Raw genomic sequence first — 20,651 nt, forward strand, 5'->3', positions numbered from 1 at the left:
AAAAAGTGATAGATTAAAAGATTAAAAATGTTATCGGTTGTTTGGAGAGTTTGTTTACCTGGACCAAAATAAACTGTTTAAATAGCTGTGTGTTTAAAAAAGAACCAAAGTTAAAAATGTTAAAAGAGTAATAGAGAAAGGATTAATTCTCTACTTGCTGATATTGCTATGTACACAAGGTGTGATCAAAAACTATGGTGAATGTTTAAATTAAAAAAAAAAATGATTACAGTAAAAAACAGATTGCCTTTAATGCCCCTGAAAATACTCCCCGTCACTTCTAACACACTTATCCCACCATTCTTGCCACTTTCTGAAGAATTCTGGCAGTCATCTTTCATGAATGTCTTTAATTGCACTGTCATGGCTGTCTCAATGTCCTGAGGCAATTCAAAACGTTTTCTTTTCATATTCTTTTTGACTTTGGGAAAGAGCCAGAAGTACCATGGGGCCAGATCCGGTGAATAAAGTGGATAAGGACACACCATAATGTTTTTATTTGACAGAAATTGCCCTACCTGAAGCGATGTGTGACACGGAGCCATTCCATTGTGATCACAAAATACGATGAATGCTGCTACCAAGTGCCATCCAACGGAAAGGCAGGATCTTCAACACAGGAAGCAGCATCTCAAACCTTAGTAATAATGTGAGGCAAGTTTCAACTTGTTTGGTGCAGTCAGTTGGTGTAAGCTACAATTAAGAGACATTGTGTTTTAAAGTGTGCCATAAATCATCCTCCATCATCACAATGTTCCGTGTCACACATCACTTCTGGTATACAGCAATCTTGAATTTGTCCAGAAGATTATTTCTATGTAACATTTGAAAAATGTTAATATAGGGTTTATCTGCATATTCTATTATTTGTAAGTTTGGGAAGCAAAGGATTTTTTTTTATGTTATGTACTTTTGTCAATGTCATTAAATTAATGTCTTCCCACTCACCTAAGATGACTAATAATTTAAAGTAGCTCAATAATTACAGTAGCCTATATGTAAAGTCCGCATAAAAGACACAGAGATTTTAAAGCAGATGGATAATAGTACTTATTCAGTGGAAATGCCTGACAGATATCAACTTAACCAAGTCATACAAGTTATAACAATTAAGTTCATGAACTCATCCTAGAAAAGATGCTACATACTTCATTGCTGAATATCACTACAGTCACCTTCAAAGTACTCCCTGTGGGAAGCTATGCACTGATGCCAGCACCTAGTCCACCCTTCAAAGAAATTTTGGAACTCTTTTTCTGGAATGGCCATCAGAACTGTCGTTGTATTACCCTTGATGTCCTGAATGTCATCAAAATATATTCCTTTCAATATTTCCTTTATCCTCATGTAAAGAAAGAAGTCTTTGGGGATCAGATCAGGTGAATAGGGAGGGTGTTCCAATACAGTTATTTATTTACTGGCTAAAACTCCCTCACAGACAGTGCTGTGTGAGCTGGTTCACTTGTGATGCAAGAGCCATGAATTGTTGGTGAAAAGTTCAGGTCATTTTCATCTAACTTTTCCATGCAGCCTTTTCAGCATTTCCAAATAGTAAACTTGGTTAACTGTTTGTCCAGTTGGTACAAATTCATAATGAAAAATCCCTTTGATATCAAAAAAGTTTAGCAACATCATTTTGACTCTTGATTTGGACTGGTGGACCTTTTTTGGTCGTGGAGAATTGGCTGACTTCCATTGTGCACTTTGATGCTTTGTTTCAGGGTCAATTGGTACACTTATGTTTCATCACCAGTGACAACACAACCCAAAATGTTCTCTTGCCTCTGCAAAAGGTCTTGGCAAACATTGACTCTCCTTTGCTTTTGTTCATGGGTGAGCTTCTTCAGGACCATTTTTGCACACACCTTTCTCATGCGAAGATTTTCAGTTAAGATTTTTCATGTTTCTCTATCAATGTTTATTTGCTCTGTTATGCTTCTCAGTCAGCTGATGATTTTGATTTACAATTGGATGAATTTTTGCAATTTTTCATCATTTCTTACTGGCTGCACTGACCACTCTTCATCAGTTACACATTCCTTCCCCTCAGAAAAACGTTTAATCCATTTGTACACTGCAATTTTCTTCTTGGCATTATCCTCATAAACTTGGACTAACATGTCTCTGATTTCACTTCCACTATTGCCAAGTTTAACAAGAAATTTAATGCTTGTTTGTTGCTCTAATTCAAACTCAGACATTCTTATGATGGCACACAAAAGCACGCAACAACAGTAATGAATGCCACTCAGCAACACACCGCGACATCGATATGAACACAGCTGTGCGACACTGATATGCCAAGTTATGAAATTTTCCTGAGCTGTTTGTACAGCGCTGCCAATTGTAAGCACATGGTGGCAAGTTTGTAAACTTAACTGTCAGACCTCATAAGCCATTTTAATATCACATGACCCCAACATGGTGTGACCACAAGAGCACATTACCACTGTAGTATTCTTTCCCAAACTCTACAACTTCAATCTATTTATGAGAAAAAAAAAATCCGGAAAATGCAAACTGAGGGGTGTTCTATAATATATTTGCCTGGTACTCTTCAAAAGTATCAAGTCATGAATGACAAGGAAAAATCCAGAAACATCAATGGTCAGAAGAGAATAACAAGACATGATTCTTAAATGTAATGTGTTAACCTGAGTATCCAGAAAAAGAACATTAGTAGAAAAACAAATTTGAACAATAGTTATATTTGGTCACTAGCATCATATCAACATTAATTTTTTTAGATTTGATAAATATATTGAAGCCATGATTAGAGGAAGCTGGGTGAAGTGTATACAGAAAGACTGTGCTATCTTTACAAGTCTTCTATAAAGAAAAATTATTTTGAAATAAAAAGTTTATTTAAAAATGAACTTGTAACTCTAAGAACTTATTTGTAAGTTTGTTAATTCAAGATAAATATCTAGAGAGAGTAAGAAGTGCAGTTCTGATATATATCTCTATATATAGAGATAAATACACAAAATCATTTCACACATACACATTAGCTTTCTTAGTTAGCATGAGATGCAGGGATGCAAGAGCGTTCTGCTTTAGTGTAGACAATGAGAAGCACAGAAATTGAAAAGTTCTGATGAAATCTGAGATTCCTGTTTAACGTTCGTATTTCTTTCTTTTCCTAAGCCCATTAGCTCACTTCTCCACAATGCATGGGTTCACAGTGACATTTATAAAAGAGTTTCTTACCAGTTTGTTCCCTCTAGAATTCTTACTCCTTATTCCATCTGGCTTTGCAAATACATAAAATATCTGTGTCGCATCACATTATTTAAAGGAGCTTCCAATAGCATTCGCTGACTTCAAGCATGGCTTAACCATTCCAGCATATGATGCAAATGGACTCTTTAATTCTCTTCAGATCACGCCACCCATCTTTGGGTCTAACTGCTGCTTATCATCATCTATGTAGCAGACTGCTCTACTTTTTGTCCATCTGTTCAGGCATAGGCAAGCTTACTGGTGAGCAATTGCAGTCCTTATTATTGCCAAAACAGGTTTTCTTTTATGCAATTTATATAGATGAACTCCCCTGACAGTAGCCATCTCACTAGATCCAAGCTCATCAAGTTCACGGGTAATAGCAGTGGAGGAAATATAGCCAATAATTTTTTAAGTGCTGTCAGGAAACAAAGAAGCAAATCCTCAGGGTACATGTCTCTGCTTATTTACCATCCAGGACTGGAAGACCAATTCAAAAAGTGGAAGTATCCTCTAATCTTCTATGATATTTATTCAGTAAAATTTTAAATGCCATTAGAAAAGTGATTTTAACCATAAGTGCCATAAGTAAGCTTTGGGACTATGAAATTATAATATTTTCCAAGAAGATATACAAATCTCTTGGCAAATATCAAGTTATGATGAGTTTGTATTTTTTGTTTGTTTGTTTTTTGTTTTTGGACAGTAGATGAAAGTGACTGCTCACATTTTGCATTACATTTTGCAGTTTTCAAAATGATTTGGTAGTATGTATGCACCCAAAGAATTTAGGGATAAAACATTTAGGAATTTAGTAAATGCCTATTGACTTTGAAAAAACCTATTGACTTATGGATATTTTGTTGTACTGATGATATTTAAAGGAAGAAGGATGAAGCCATCTCATTCTCTTCACTGAGACTGGGAAAGAGACTCTACCTCATTCTTTTTTTTTCTTTTAATAACATGAGGCAAAAATCTGAGACCAGATTAAAATATGATGTTGTCATTTGTGACATATTATTCTTTCTCTTTGTCTACATCACATCTGAAAATAATAATGCTGCAAATGTCAATTGTTTTATATTTTGTCTTAAGTTTTATACTTAAATTCTCATATAAAATCATGAGATTTTATACTTAAAATCTCATATTTTGATGCAATAAAAATATAATTCAGAAAATAAATCAGTGTTAATATACATTTCATCAAAATGAATATGTGATACTTTATACGATTCAATAACTTTCTGGGAGACCACAGAAAGCCATAATATTTCCATGGGCACAGATTTACATTCTAAGGGTAAATGTTCATGTAACTTGAAGGCAGCACAAAGAAACACATCAGAGATGTTCTTGTGTAAGAGACTGTCCCAGCAGTGTGTGGTCTTGCCCAGTTGGTCTATTTTACACAGAGGAGGTGAGCTAAAATGGTCTGATGTACCCAACTCATTATTACTGAGAGTATATATATACTGAGTACAGTACAGATATACTGAGAGTATATCTGAGGTGAGTAGAACTTTTGGGGTGTCCAACCTAAGACATAATTGGATCTATGTGAACACTCAGAGATAGCACATATAAAAAGAATTCAATACCTTTTGGTGTGCTTCGTGTACCTTTGTTGAATGAGGACGAGAATCCTGACCTCTCTGCCAGTGCCCACGGGCAGGTGGCTGCCTTACACACCACCTGCTGCACCCCATCCTGCTCTACTCTTTCTGTGTCAGTCGCCTACATTGGTTTCCACAGTGTCTGCTGCCTAACTTCCCAGGTATTCCATCTTTTCAGCTCAATTTCCTCATGCCATCCTAAGGAGACCCTGCAGAACAAGCATCTCTATGCCCTAATGCCAGAATGCCTATCTTTCATATTTTATCTGTTTTGCCAATGGCATTTTTTAATTATTATTATTCTGATAAGAAAATAAAAAAATACATATATGTCCAGATGGTTCCCAAAACTTAGGGAGATCATGAGATCCACTAGCAAGTATGTATAAAGAAAGAAAAAAAAGAATAAATAGTCTAGAAAACCAGGTCATTGGTATATGTTTGGATATACACAAATGTATAGGAGGAAAATCATTACAGGTCAAAACATGTAACATACCTCAAAAAATTCTGTATATTTTCTATAAGGAGTAAGTCTCTTTATATATTCTTAAACAATTATGTGACTCATTTTTTAAATGAAAAATTTTGATATCATAAAGTTTGTGTTCCACTTCCCAATCAAACATAGTGTATGTTTAAGGGAAAAAGTATGATGCATGAGTGTTATTTCACTTAAAAAGTATGATGCATGTATGTTTAAGGGAAAAAAGTACGATGCATAAGAGTCATTTCACAATGTCAGTTATTTACTGGCATTATACTTATTGTTAAAAACTTCACTGTAAGTGATCTGAATTTTTAAACAGGTTTACCTCATCACCATAAAATCATGATATTTTAAAGGCAATTGAGTGTACAATTAACCTTAAGAAAAAAGGATGTCATCATTTTCTGATTATCTCAGCTTTCAAGAGCCAATCATCCAGAACCAGTGTTTCTAATAAAATAAAATTTTCAGAAATTGGATCTGATCTTTGTTTTCTTGGCTCTCTGAATACAAAACAGACTTGTGGGATGCATGACTAATGAGTCATCCTTGTTTTTCATGAAAAATGATTTCCCAGTAATGGAGCATTTTGCTTTTTACTGATTCATTTGCATGAAATGAATATATTGCAGCCTGGATGTTGTGATTTAGCTAATTATGACAGTCAAACGGATGCCCTGGTGATTGCATGAATTTGAAATAATCCTGAGTTTTTAGTGGTCTTACTTCTGACATTTTTTAAAAATCCTTATAAAGTGAAACTTTCTTAATTGCATTTGCTTTTGTTAATATTCTCTGATCCTTGGACTAGGTACATGTTTACCATGAATAACAAAAAAAAAAAAAAAAAAAAAAAAAGGACAAGGTCTGACTTTAGCAGTGCTGCTGCCATGGAAGAATATGGAGCAGCACACAGAGGAAAGACAGGAAATAATTAAATGTCCTGCTGTGTTCCTCTTCCCATTGATGTAGCTTAGTACTTATTGACTGTTTTTTATTGAAGCAAGCTTCAATTTAGCAGTCATCAATTCCCAATTTCAGTGTTTTTATACTATGTACATACACAGGCACTTACAGAGTAAGAAGTCCAGGTACTGAGCCAATTGTTAATTCATCAATATGCTCAGAGTATCTTCACAAGACCCCACTCACTTCTGTGTAAACACCCTTTCACTTATTCATTTGGTTAACATTTCCAGTACCTACTATGTTTTAGGCACTGTCCTAGGGATTTAGGATGTAACAGAGTGCCTGCTCTCATGCCTCTTTAGTGCAGCAGACAGAAAAAGGATTCCATAAACTACTTAACTACTTTTCCCACTTTTTAACTACTTATCTACTTTTATAAATGCTAGAAAGGAAATAACTGATTGCTGTGACAGAGCATAATAATGACCTTATTGCCTTAACCTTCCCCTCAGCTTAACCAAGCTTTTCATTCCAACTACAGCCCCTGAATTTCTTTTTCTTAGAGAATTTACTTTAGAAAACTTGGCAATTGCAAATACTTTCTCTGCTCCTTTGAGATGTAAATATTCTCCCAGCCTCTGACCAGTTTTATACCCAGGAATGTCTTTCTCAAGGACCTGGGCCATCCCTTTGAAATGTAATCACCAAGAAAGATAGGGCCCCATCTTCTAGTCTTTGTGAAAGGGTAGGAGCCTAGCTTCAACAACTAGCAAACACAGTGCAGGCCAGCTGCACAGACAACCTCCCCCCTAAGATCCTCCAGTACTTTTCCACTAGCTTAAAGCATCCCTCCTGCTTTTCATTTCAGTGGAGTTGAGTTCATTCTCGCTTCTCTATTGCAATTGTCTTGAATACATCTTCCTTGCCTGTTTAACTTGTCCAGTGCAATTTTTCTCTAACAATAGGTAGAGGGAAACTGCCATCTACTTTAGGTTGGGTGAAGTAAAGGCATCCATAAAGATGTGGCATTTAAGTCCTGGCCTGAGTAGTGAAAGGAGCAGTCACGTATAGGATCAGGGAAGAGCTCTTCATAAAGCATCAAAGCCCTGAAGCTGGTGACATGGGAGTGAGGAGAGAAAGGTGTGAGACCGACGGGCAGGTAGGCTGAGGTTGAGAGTTTAGATTTTATTGCAAGGACATTGGGAAACTGTTGAAAATTTTTAAGCAAAAGAAAAATATGATGTGTTTGGTTCAAAGAAAAAACAAAACAAAACAAAAAACTCCAGCAGCTTTAGAGAAGATAAATTGCATGGGGTTGAGAGTGGTTCAATCATGGAGTCAGCCTTTCATTCTTCACTTTGGAAAACATGTGTTTTCAGAGTCCAGATCAAGTGATAGGATGGGTAGATAGATAGAAATGAGCAGGAAAAGGAGAGACTTAGCCCTGATTAGAAAGCCCCTTGCTGCAGCTCCCACCTGGGTCAAGACACCCGGCAGCTGCCCAGCAGGACTCCAGGCTCACACATACCTCTAAATCAAAGAGATGAGTTGTTAGAAGTCAGAGAAGGGGGGACATATCCTGTTTGTCAGGGTCATCAATATCTCATGAGCCCAACAGGATTCCAGGTTTACACATACACCTAAGAGGTGTGTTTACTTATCCCCCAAAACCAAGATGCGTTTACACATGCCCCTAAATCAAAGAAATGCATTGCTAAATGCCAGAGGACTAGGCACCTCAGGGGAAGAAAGAGAGGTGAGAGGAGGAGAGGGGGAGGCAATTCTACCCCTAGAAATAAAAGTCTTCATTCAAGGGAAGGAGAGGCTGCTTCCCTCTCTAGGGTCAGCCCGCTCCATGTCTCGGAGTGTACTTGCTTTTACTAATACATTTCTGGCTGTTTTATTATACACAAAATTCTGTCCCTTGATTGAAGTCTTTCCTTCAAGAAGACAAGAACTGAGGTTTCAACATCATTTCCTGGTAACATAAGAAGTTTAGAATAGGTGACTGGGAGTTTAGAGAATTGGGAATAAATGTAAGATTGGAATTTTTCCATAAAGAAAATATGCTTTGCATTTGGTCTTCTAAGATAAAAGTATAGACAATTTAATTAAATTAAAAGTTTCTTTGACTATATCAAATCAAATGCTACGGTAAAGTACTCCAGTTACATCCAGGGGCACAATGCACGTGTTAACTGATTCTCTGTGTGGACAGGGTTCTGTCAGAGCATTTACAAACCTGACTGACTCACAAAATGGTGCCCCAACAGAGACTGACATCCCTCGTTGTCTTCAATTTCCACTTAACTCTACCACTGATCTAGCCAATGAAAAATGAAGGCGCTGGCCTTGTGAGCACAACAAATCTATAATGTTTCATGCATTTAGGAACTGTAGAGAGCCAACCATCTAAACCCTAAAACAAACTGAGTCAAACCTGTGTTCCATCCTGCCGAATGCTGTCTTTTACAGCCCCACTCAGAACAATTTGCAAAGGGCACATTTCCCTCTATGACACTAACTTCCAAAATTTAAGCCTGAATTTGACCATTCTAATTTCTCTAGTTTGGACAACAGCCATAATTGCATGTAATAAGCAGAGAACAAATATGGAATGATTAAATGAATGAATGAGTAAAGTAAATATTACTCTCCAGATACTGTAAATAAAAATTTCCAACCCCTGTAATTAAAAATTGTGAGCCGATATCTAAATGAGGTTAGCCATTTGCAAGACTAGCCTACTCCAAAAGATGTTTTAATGTATTAAATAAATATTAATTATCTACTGCAAGGTCAGCAAACTTTTTCTGTAAAGGGCAAGATAGTAAATATTTAGGCTTTGCAAACCATAATGTCTCTGTTGCAACTACTCAACTCTGCCATAAATTACTATTCCAATAAAACTTTACTTGTGGACACAGAAATTTAAACTCATATAATTTTCACATGACATAAAATATTTTTCTTTTGATTTTTTCCAACCATTTAAAAGTATAAAAGTCATTCTTGGCCTATCAGCTGTACAAAGCAGGCCAGTCATAGTTTGAGAGGTCAGTCATAGTTTGCTGACCTCTGCTTTCCTGCGTGTCAGGTATTGGAGAGACCATGGTGAGGAAGATAGTTTCATAAAGGTGTTGATGATGACTCTAATGGATCCACTGAATCCAGTTTACATGGCTAAAGATTAAATTTAGATAGACCAGAAGGATGTAACCTTGAAACTTTTACAGAAAGCTCATTCATGTCTAGCATGAGGTCACAACATTCTTGATGACCACCGACAAGAAGTTGTAATACTATTCATTTCAATGTATTCCAGGATATCTTAAGGGGGAAACACCTTTACAAAAGGAATCCTTTTTTTTTTTTTTCAAAGAAAGAAATGATATAGAGTGAAGCAAAAGCAAGTGTCCAGGCAGTTCCACTTATGAATGAAACACCCCACAATCTATTCCACTCCTTTGGCTCTAGCATCGTGTTCATTAGGAAATGTTCTGATTGCCAGTTCAGTTTCCCAGGTGCTCTGATATTGCAAAGATAATGTTCTGAATAACAGGGATAATTATTTCTACCACTGGAAATGAAGTTCCTCACAATGAATCAGTAAAATGGTCATAAACTGCAGTTTCAGTCAATTTCCCAGATTCTCAGAAATAAAATAACTTCTTGAGCATGGAATACGGAGAACCAGACCAGGGCCTTGCTGAGCTCACCAGGGAGTGGTTCCTGCAAGGCCCTGCCTACACAGCAGGCTCTTAGCTCTGAGCTGCCAACTTCTCAGCCAAGCATTCTGTTTCCCTCCCACAAAACTTTCTCTTAAACAATTTATGAATCTGTTTATATTTGCTTTTCATCTTATCTGTGAATATTTCAGTATGTATCTCTATAAGAACTCTTTTTAATCATAACCACACCACCATTACTATACTTAACATTAATTCCGTAATATCAGTGAATATGACATTAGTATTTAATTTTCACTCTCATGAATATTTTTTCATTTGTACTTTTCTCTTATTTACATTAATGTATACATTTCTTTTCATCATTCTATGCCTGTATACATTTACCAAGAAGCAAATGATTACTCCCTATGATAGAAAATATAACTTGAAAATTTGACCCAAATTCCTCTTTCCAGCCTCAACAACAGCCTTTCTCTGTAGTAAAGAAAGTGCTAGACTGAGAACCAAGAGATCAGGTTTCCAGTTTTTCTTTGTCACCTAATATATGAGATTAAGAAATCACAGAACCTTTTGGGGACATATTTCTTCACTTCACAAAATGAGGAAGGTGAGTAAGTAGATGCTCCTGAAAGAACCTTAAAATCTTTCCTGATTTACTAATGTTTCCCTTTGTTAGACAGCATAGAAAGAACTACTCTAACCAAAACCTCAATGTTAATGGTTAAAATAATTGGATCTTTTCCTTAAAACTAAAGAATCTTTCAGCATGAGAAAACCAAAACAAAATCAGTGTCAGAAAATATCCATGTTTAAGGCGTTTCCTTTCTCTGAACTTTAGTAAGCAAAATAAATAGCAGCCAATTGTTTAAAACAAGAGTGAGGTAGATAGCATTGAATTAGGATCTTGATGTCTGGGCAGCTACTCCTGGCTGGCTCACCAAAATGAATTAGGATCCTGATGTATTTTTCCTGGGAACGTGACCCCGCCATTACCGAAGAATGGAAACCGATCTGGAGAGGCAAGCAAGGTTTAAGCAGAAGCAGTTTTATTGAAAAAGCATAAGAGAACAGGCACAAGAGAAAGGCTCCTAGAAGTGTAAGCTAGAAAACTGGATTTAGAGGTGTCTACGTGAGCGTGGCACCGCTCGCGGAGGCCTGGCGGAGGCTGTGGTGGCCAGCCTGGCTGCAGAAAGCACTGGCTGCAGCCATGCTTTTGCAGCCTTTCCCCTCCGCTGCTGCTGCAGCACAAAGCTGGGGTGGGGGTGGGAGGTTTGGGGGGTTCAGGGGGTGGGGGCCGAGTTAGGCAGCATGTTGCAACATAGCAGCCTACTCCTCTGCCTCCATGTACCTGCCCCCAAAGAAAGGAGAGTCTGTGAGACGGATCCTTTCAGGGACCTTGCTTCAGCTTTGTGCTTGCACCTTATGTCTCCCTGTTTGGTCCCAGCAAGATGGCTGGTCAGCCAATGACAAGTAAGATTCCCCATGGGGGGGTGGGGGGTGGGGACAACTCAAGCCAGGCGTTGTTGAGTGGGGACCAACAGGAGAACCCCTGGGGTTCATAGAGATGGGCACAGCCCCCCACCTCCCGTAGGCTAAGGAAAGCCTCAGCCTCTGTGGCTGCATTCCTTCCCACAACCCGCAAGGGAAGTGATTCAATGATGTGCTCTCCATCTATTCATATGCATAAAGGTTTTGTCCCTTGGGGAAGTACAGACATCCTGAGACTCATGGTTCAGCTGCCTGCAGGCAAGGGTGGTTGGCTTGAATCAGTTTCCTGTTATGATGTATAGGATTCACAGATCTTGAGATTGACAAGCTTTATCTCCTTTACTTCCTCACCGAACTAATAAAAGCTGATGCGTAGGCTGATTAGGCATCCAGCCCAGTCCTCGAGGCTGCAGGACCCTTGGCCCCGCTTAAACTCTATTCACGACCACCGTCTTTTCTTAACCCTGCGCCACCCTCCTCGCTCCCCACAACCCTTGTCGCGCAGGATGCCACAGCAGCAGAGAAGCGGAGGGCTGCTCCTGACTGAAATATGTTCCCTGAGAGTAGGCCCACCTCAGCTCAATATCCAGGTTCTTGGCATCTCGAGCAAAGAATAGAATGAGGTACCGAGGTAAAGTAGTGAAAAAGCAGTTTATTAGAAAAAAAGTACACTTCAAAGAGCTAAAAGTGGGCCTAAGAAGAAAACAGTGGCTCAAGGCCATTATTAGAAGAGAAAGTACACTCCAAAGGGTTTGGAGAGACAGAAAGATGGACTGTTCTTCTCCAAGCGTGGGACTACTAGATTGACACCTGTGATTGACAAGAGGCTGCTACCTTATCTCTTTAGACTGTGGCATGTTCTCTGCAGTTTGAAATTGTTAGCAAGCTGATTGGCTCTTCCCCTGTACCTGGGCAGTCAATCTTGGGGGGCTCTGCAAGCTGATTGGTTTTCTTCCTTGTACCTGGGCTTTGATGGGTTTTTTAGCTTGGTTTTATTACAAGCTGAATGGACCTCCCTCTACTCCTGAATTTTACTCTGAGGGTCCTGCAGCTTGAATAAAGTTATTTCCTCTGGCTTTGTTATGCTTTCCTCTTTAATCCTATCTACCACAGCCATTTTCCTGATTGCCTATAATTTTTCTGTCTCAGCATCACAACTAACTTCATACTTTCTGTATGTGCATTTAATACAGAAACTTCAAATTGAAGCTTCTCTTTTGCAATTTAATATATTCATCTCTATCACCTTCTTTTTAGAAATTTCTCTTTTTAAATGTAAAGATCAATTATAGCCCAAAGGCTTCAAGAAATCAATACTACAGTAATAATTAAAGGTTGCAATTTAGAGGAGGACTCACAATATAATAGGTTAAAATCCAAAAATGAAGGCATAAGAAGTGGTCTAATCTAACATTTACAAATGTAACTAATGAAAAAAAACTCACTCTGGGCAGTTAATTTTTGACAAAGAAGTCAAAAACACACTGGAGAAACGACAGCCTCTTCAATAAATGATGCTGGGAAAACTGGAAAGCCATCTGCAAAAAAATGATACTAGACTGCTATCTGTCACCATACACAAAAATTAACTCAAAGTGGATCAAAGATCTAAACATAAGACCTGAAACAATAAAGTGCATAGAAGAAAGCATAGGTACTAAACTTATGGACCTTGGGTTCAAAGAGGATTTTATGAATTTGACCTCAAAGGCAAGGGAAGTAAAAGCCAAAATAAATGAATGGGATTATATCAAACTAAAAAACTTCTGCACAGCAAAAGAAACCATCAACAAAACAAAGAGGCAACCAACTGAATGGGAGAAGATATTTGCAAACAGCGCTTCTGATAAGGGGCTAATATCCAAAAAATATAAAGAACTCATACAGCTCAACAACAAAAACACAAGCAATCCAATTAAAAAATGGGCAGAGGACCTGAACACACACTTCTCCCAAGAAGACATGCAAATGGCCAACACATATATTAAAAAATGCTCAATTTCACTAGCTATTACAGAAATGCACAATGAGATATTACCTCACATCGGTTAGAATGGCCATCATCAAATAAGAGTTGGAGAGGCTGTGGAGAAAAAGGAACCCTCATACACTCTTGGTGGGAATGTAAATTGGTACAGCCGCTATGGAAGTTTACTCAAAAAGGAACCTATGGAGGTTCCTCAAAAAAAAAAGAAGAAGAATAGAATTACCACATGACCAAGCAATCTCTCTGCTGGGTACCTACCTAAAAAAAATCTAAAAACATTTATCTGAAAGATGTATATACTACAATGTTCATTGCAGCATTATTTATGGTGGCCAAGACATGGAAAGAACTCAACTATCCTTCTATAGATGATTGGATAAAAAAGATGTGGCATATATATATATATATATATATATATATATATGATGGAATACTACTGTGCCATAAGAAAAGATGAAATACTGCCATTTGCCACAACTTGGATGGCTCTTGAGATTATTATGCTACGTGAAGTCAGACAGAAAAAGTCGAGAATCATATGACATCACTCATGTGGGATATAAAACTGAAAGCAACAAAGGAACAAGACAAACAAATAAGAAACAAAAACTCATCGACACACACACTAGTTTAGTGGTTACCAGAGGATAAGAGGGGAAGAGGGATGTTAGATGAGGGTAAACAGGGTCAAATATATGGTGATGGAAGGAGAACTGACTCTGGGTAGTGAACACATAATGTGATATATAAATGATGTGTTACAGAATTGTACACTTGAAACCTATGTAATTTTACTAACCTTTGTCACCCCAATAAATTTAATAATAATAATAAAAAGTCTCTGGTAATGCCAGAACAAAGGAGTCACACACAAAAAAAAGTACAGAAAGAAAGAACTCTTTCTAAATAGCTTCTTAAAGCATTAGAATTTTATTATAATTTAACATAAGCTATAAAGCCTTTAAGTCTGTTCCAATCACTAACTGAATCACACAATTATTTAAAAGTTATTTCAGCCAATTGTCCATGCCTATCTCTGTGTTTTAACTAGAGTTAAGGAATTAGGCATCTGATCTTACGTTCTGTGCAAGTCATGTATGTATTTTGCTCCGTCTTTTAAGAAAGTCCTTAAATTTGAAGATAAGTGCTACAAAAACTTGATGAAAAATTAATTTGGTCAATTTGGTACAACACAAGCAAAACTAAAGAAACATTCATTATTTTCCTGTATTGAAGAGGCCTGAATAGTGGTAGACCTGCCATACTTTCCATCAGTCTAGATAAAGACATCATCTTCAATGACTTGCTACAAATACATCTGGAAAATTCTCTAGGATACAAAAATGTGGTAACCAAAGACAATTTAATATTATACGGGTAGGGCTAAATGGGGTCCATCAACAAATGAATACCAAGCTTATAATTCCAGAGTCTTAATGGCAAGAATTAAGAGTAATTTTATTTCATCCAACAGCTCGGGTCACAAGCAAATAAAATATTAACAGAATGATGAAATTTAAAAATGGCACTGGATTTTCCGTAAGCCTTTCAGAGGATGTCATAGTGCCAGCCTCATGCACACCTTCTGCCTATTTCCATATTCCTATCATGTGGTTCCAGCTTTCATCACTCCAACTGACCACATGGAGATGGAAATCTAAACGAAAGGAAGTCACTCTATAGGCCAGTTGTGACTTATGTTTTAAGATCTATACCCTGGTATGAAGTTAACTGAAAATTCAAGTTCGTCTCTCAGGAATCAAACATCTGGGCTACTGAGGCAATTAGCGGTACGGACATAAACCAAAAGATTGCATCCAGTGATGCTATGCAGTAGATTCTGCTCCAAATAAACTGTGTCAATCCACAGCCATAAGAAAGATGGAGTTCTCTGAGGCTCATGTGGAATCCAGCTCCCAGAGCTGCTCCTACTCCTGATAATTTTATTTAAGTAGCTACGAGTGGATTGTGTTCTCAGCAACTACGTAAAACTGACAGACACCAATCAAAACTAGTCCTCTGTTAAGTTTACCACCTGGTTTGGAAAATCCAATGGCTGCTCTCCTTATTTTACTTGACTGATAAGGTTGAGCACTCCTTCCTTCTGCAAAGATTTCCTTCACTTGTCTTCTAAGATACCACATTCTCTTAGCTGTCCTCCTCCCTCACAGGTGGTTGCTTCTTAGTCTCTGTTGCCAGTCTCTCTGGCTTTTGAACAAGGAATGCTTTTAAATAAGGAATGCTCTGGCTTTTGAATAAGGAATGCCTTGGACCTTCTCTGTGTCTAAACTCACACTTGGTGATCTCATCATAAGGCATGGATTTAAATAACATCTATTGGCTCACAATTCCCCAAATGCTATCTTCTGCCCAGACATGTCCCCTGCATCCAGGATTTTATTTCTAAGTGCTTACTTGGTACTTTCACGTGTATGTATCTTTTTAGCATCACATGCTGTTCACAATCAAACTTCTACGTATGCACCCACAACATGCTGCACTGGTAAATGGTAATTTTATTCTTCCAATTGTTCATACCAAAAATGATGGCATCATTTTTGACTCTTCTCTTTTTCTTGTACCTCATATTCAGTCCATCAGCAAAATTTTGACTTTACCTTCAAAATGCTTCCCAAATCTTATGACATCTCACTACGTCCAAATGATCTCATTGGTCCAAGTCATCAGCATCTCAGTGCATTTGCTTCTAAATTGATTACGTTTCCACCATTGCCTGCAGCACAGCAGCCATGCTGTTCTTTTAAACAAAGTTTGGTCATGTCACTTCTCCACTCAAAACCATCTAATGAGCTCCCATCTCACTCAAGGTCAAAGCCAGTCCTTACAACTACCTCCAAGGCTCTATACCTTCTGGTCCTTGCATCATTTCTTATCTCCCTGGCTTTCTATACTTCAGCTATACTGCCTGTTTGTTCGTCCTTGAAGACACTCAGGCCTTTGCACGTGCACTTGTGGTTCCTTCTATAGGAAATGCTTTCCCCCTGTACAGCTACATAGCTTATACTCTCTTGCATTCTTCAAGTCTTTGCTTAACGTCACCTTATTAATAAGTTCTTCTAAAAACAAACCATTTAAAAATATACCCCCTACCATCCTACAGTCCCTTATCCTTCTTCTCTGATCTATTGTTATTCTTAGTAATTATCACTTATCTATTTAGTTGTATTTGTCTATCTCCCCTCACTATAATATGAGGTCCAGAGGGCAGATTATTTTTTCTCTCTTGCTCAAGCCATAATTTTGTACCAAGAACATGCCTAACACATAGTAGGCACTTTATAAAAAAATATTCGAATAGGCTTATTCAGAACTTTGAAGGACATGGATACATCCATTTTAATCTCTCATACCCTTCCTTGGAAATAGATTTATTCATTCTTAGTTGCAAGGGGCTAAAACATAAAAATATTCACATGCTTTTCTGTCTACCAAGCAACATGCTCCATTCCTAAGGGTATTAACAAACGATACACTGGATAGGCCTTTGGCTCCAAATCTCTACTTTGGCGTTCTGCAGAAAAGAGTTCACACATCAGGCCTGAGAGATTGTTGTCTTTAGAAAGACCTGTTTGCAAGGTTGATCCTCAACTGGCATCTGGGAATTTAGATTTGGGGAGAATTCTCACTACCCTAACTGATAAGAGTGGTTCACTGAGCCTAAACTGATTGTACAAACCATATGGTCTATGCTAAACACCTGCTTTCCTTCTGGCAGTTTGGAATGCCAGGCAAAAGCTGTCTAAGTGACTAATTCCCAATAAAACAACAACAACAAAAAACCCTAGAAACTGAGTTTCTAAGGAGCTTCCCTGGCAGACAACATTTCACATGTGTCATCGGAACTCATTCCTGGGAAAACTAAACACATCCCGTGTGACTCCCCTGGGAGAGCACTATGAAACCTTGTGCCTCATTTTCTCCACACTTCCCCTCATGCACCTTTTCCCTTTGCTAATTTTGTTTAGTATTCTTTCACTGTAAAAAAAAAAAAAAAAAGCCACAAGTGTAACTATATGCTGAGTCCTATGAGTCCTAGAAAGTCGTCCAGCTTCGGTGGGAGGTCTCTTGGGAGCCCCGGTCCTGATCACCCATTGAACTCTTACTGAAGGACTCTTATGAGCTTCAACCCTACTGAGCTGAGCTGGACCACAAATGAGCTTGTGGACTTTACTTGTTTTGCCCCACTCCTTGAAGACGTAGGGTTTCTGCAAACTGAAGCAGCCTGCATTCTGCTTCTGAGCTCTTTCCAGAGGTTTCCCCTTCTTGGGAAGCACATTCACGCACGACAGAAATGACAGAGAGAATCCACAGAACCAAAAGCACCCAGGCTTGGGCACCAGCTCCACAGTAATTCCTGCACAGCTTTCTAAAGTGAACAAATGCAGGTTCTTGATACAGATTAGACCTCTCTGCTTTTTTTTTGAGATATAGAGTAAGGAGATGTCTCCTCAAGTTTTCAATGCTAGTTTTTAGAGTTGGCCATTAACACTAGTCTTTGCATTTGAACTATTCACTCCACAGTCTGATGGAGAAAGCCTTCACAGACAGATACTTCCTACCCAAAGCACAACAGTAAGTATAAAGCATATATGTACTATGTACAAAACATGTTTTATAGTAAATGTGATTTTGACAGGAACTGGGCTACCACTTATTTTATATATAATCGCCTAAACCTCCATTTCTTTCTTTACTTTAGAAGGACAACACTGCCTTTATACAAAGTCCTGATTTGTCTACCACATGTGTTCCTATACAGATCTAATCACTGCTCTTCAGGAAAAAATACTTTCAAAAGACTAGCTAAAATAATTAAGGAGATGGATGCACTGCTGTATGCAAACAGAAGTGATTAGGATTCTTGGGCTTGGAAAATACAAAGGTTTAACAAATATATTCAGTGCTATGAATAATTCATTTCCTAAGTCATCAGTACTAATCACATGAATTGAAAATAAGAGCTAGTTTTGGATAGTAAATAGCCAACATTAGTTTCTATAGTGTGAAATAAACTTTTAAAAATCATCACAATAAGTAGCACAAACGGATTTTTAAAAAACCTGTATTAGTTTTCTATTGTTGTGTAACAAATTACCACAAACCTGGCAGCTTAAAACAATACCCATTGATTTTTTCCTCGTCCCGTGGGTCAGATGTCCAGGAGCAACCTGGTTGGGCTTGCCATTCAGGACTCACTCTCAAGGTGTCAGCCAGGCTGTGGTTTTTATCAGACCCAGGAGAAGAATCTGCTGCCACACTCATTCCAGTCCTTGCAGCTGTAGGACTGCGGTCCCCAACTTCTTGCTGGCTACAATCTGGCAGTCCCTGTCAGCTCCAGAAGATGACCCATCTTTCCCGGCCACATAGCACCCTCCATCCTCAGAGCCAGCAGGAGAACCTCCCTTGCATCCACTCCCTCTGACACTTCCAATTTCTCTCCAAGAAGAGCCAAGTGCCTTTTAAGGACTCACATGATTACACCCACTAATGATAAGCTCCCAATCTTAAGAACATTTAAAGATTTGAGACATTACTTCTGCAAAATCCCTTCACTACTTTACCTATATTCATGTTTAATTGAATAACTGGAAGGTGTGTGTATACCAGGGTACAAACAGTCTTGGGGGGGGTTGTCTTAGAATTCTGCTTACTACAAAATCCTAATGTACAAATCTCACAAAGTTGGGGTTTTGTAAATGTTTCTAATCTTTCAAATTAATAAAAAACAAGAATCCTCTTTTTTTAATCATAGTGTGGCCCTTTGTGCCTGTGTTAAAAACAGAACTAGAGCTGGATAAAGTGTAAGTCTGATCCATAATGGGAATCATTTTTATGTTTTAAATTTCCAACTTTAATAACTTTTCTTCACATTTTTCCTATCTACTTCATCATCTTCACCAATAATTGATCTCTTTTCATTTTTTAAATCCTTCTTTCCCAGGTTTAATTAGTAATCAAAGTTAATGAACCAAATCCATATGCTTAGCCCTCTCTCACATATGAGCACTGGGAAGAGATACTACCAACCAAAATAAATGTGTGATGTTCTCAAGAAATTCACTCTTGAATAGAGGAAGCAGAACATAATGTAAGAAAGAAATCTAGAGAAATACACAGAAAACACACTATCAAATGCCATGCGCTGAGCAGAGCAATTTCTCCACTGACTATGGGACTATAGGGCCCTGCCCTGAGCCAGCTCTATCTGTGCGGTGACAGACCTGCATCCTCTTCTGCTTATTTCACACTTACTTCACTCACTCACAACATAACTTTGGGAAACTGTTCTGACTACAAAGGGGAGATGAAAATAATTTCTAACCTCTAGTTTTGTGAGATTTAAATGAAAGAATGCATGTAAGTCACTTTGAAGAGTATCTTTACCTGGTACCTTTAGACATAGTAGATGAGCAATAAATGTTTACTATTATTGTCATTTGTATACAGTAAACCATTGGAAAGCATGTTTTCTCTGTCACCCATAAAACATGTGAATGGGCCTGGATGGGCTCCTCTCTACTTGTTGTAATTTCCTTTACTCTGTTCCTCCTAACAAACTGTCCTTCTAAAAGACAGAATCTGTGTATTTCCTCTTTCTGTCACCAGTACAGAGTATGTACTTAATAAATATAAATATACATATACATTTTGAATAAAGGATTGGCATAACAACTGATCAGTTCTTATCAGTGTTTGTAAAAAATAGAAATCATTAACCTTGGCAGGAGAAAGGGCAGCTGTGGAAAGCACTAAGGGAAATACATCCAGAGATCAAAGAGGACAAATAGTTTACTTGTGGGGAATGTCAAGTCATCGGAATAACTCATGTATTCCTCTCACTTTCAGAGTGGAGTTTTAGATGCCAAGTTTTCACAAAATTATAGAGTAAATAATATTAGGGAAATAATCAAATGCTGATTTTCTCAAATCTAATTATTTTGACTAGCATTTTAAAAAAATAAGACAGTTTAATTTTAATACTTCAAATTGGTCATGACATGTATATTTCCTGTTTCTACCTGTGTCAGATGAATTTGTCCCCTTCACTATAAAGCATTATGAAGGGCAAATCAAGATTTCAATTCTTTACTCTGTTCAATCCCATCACCTTTAAATCTTCAATAAAAACTGAAATGTTCAGCACAATCAGACCCACTGGGGAACATATTCTTTTACCAAACTTCAAATTGGTCAGTCAAAAACTAAATTGAGTAGTTTGCCAA

General features: G+C 37.8%; 1 pseudogene; it reads right to left on the reverse strand.

Annotated features, from left to right (window-relative positions):
• The window catches only part of LOC117018088 (diacylglycerol kinase delta-like), a 72,660-nt pseudogene extending 53,970 nt beyond the window's left edge, over positions 1–18,690 (reverse strand).
• Positions 18,691–20,651: the final 1,961 nt, after the last annotated feature.

Source organism: Rhinolophus ferrumequinum, chromosome 26, assembly GCF_004115265.2.
Source record: "Rhinolophus ferrumequinum isolate MPI-CBG mRhiFer1 chromosome 26, mRhiFer1_v1.p, whole genome shotgun sequence".
Taxonomy (NCBI): Eukaryota; Metazoa; Chordata; class Mammalia; order Chiroptera; family Rhinolophidae; genus Rhinolophus; species Rhinolophus ferrumequinum.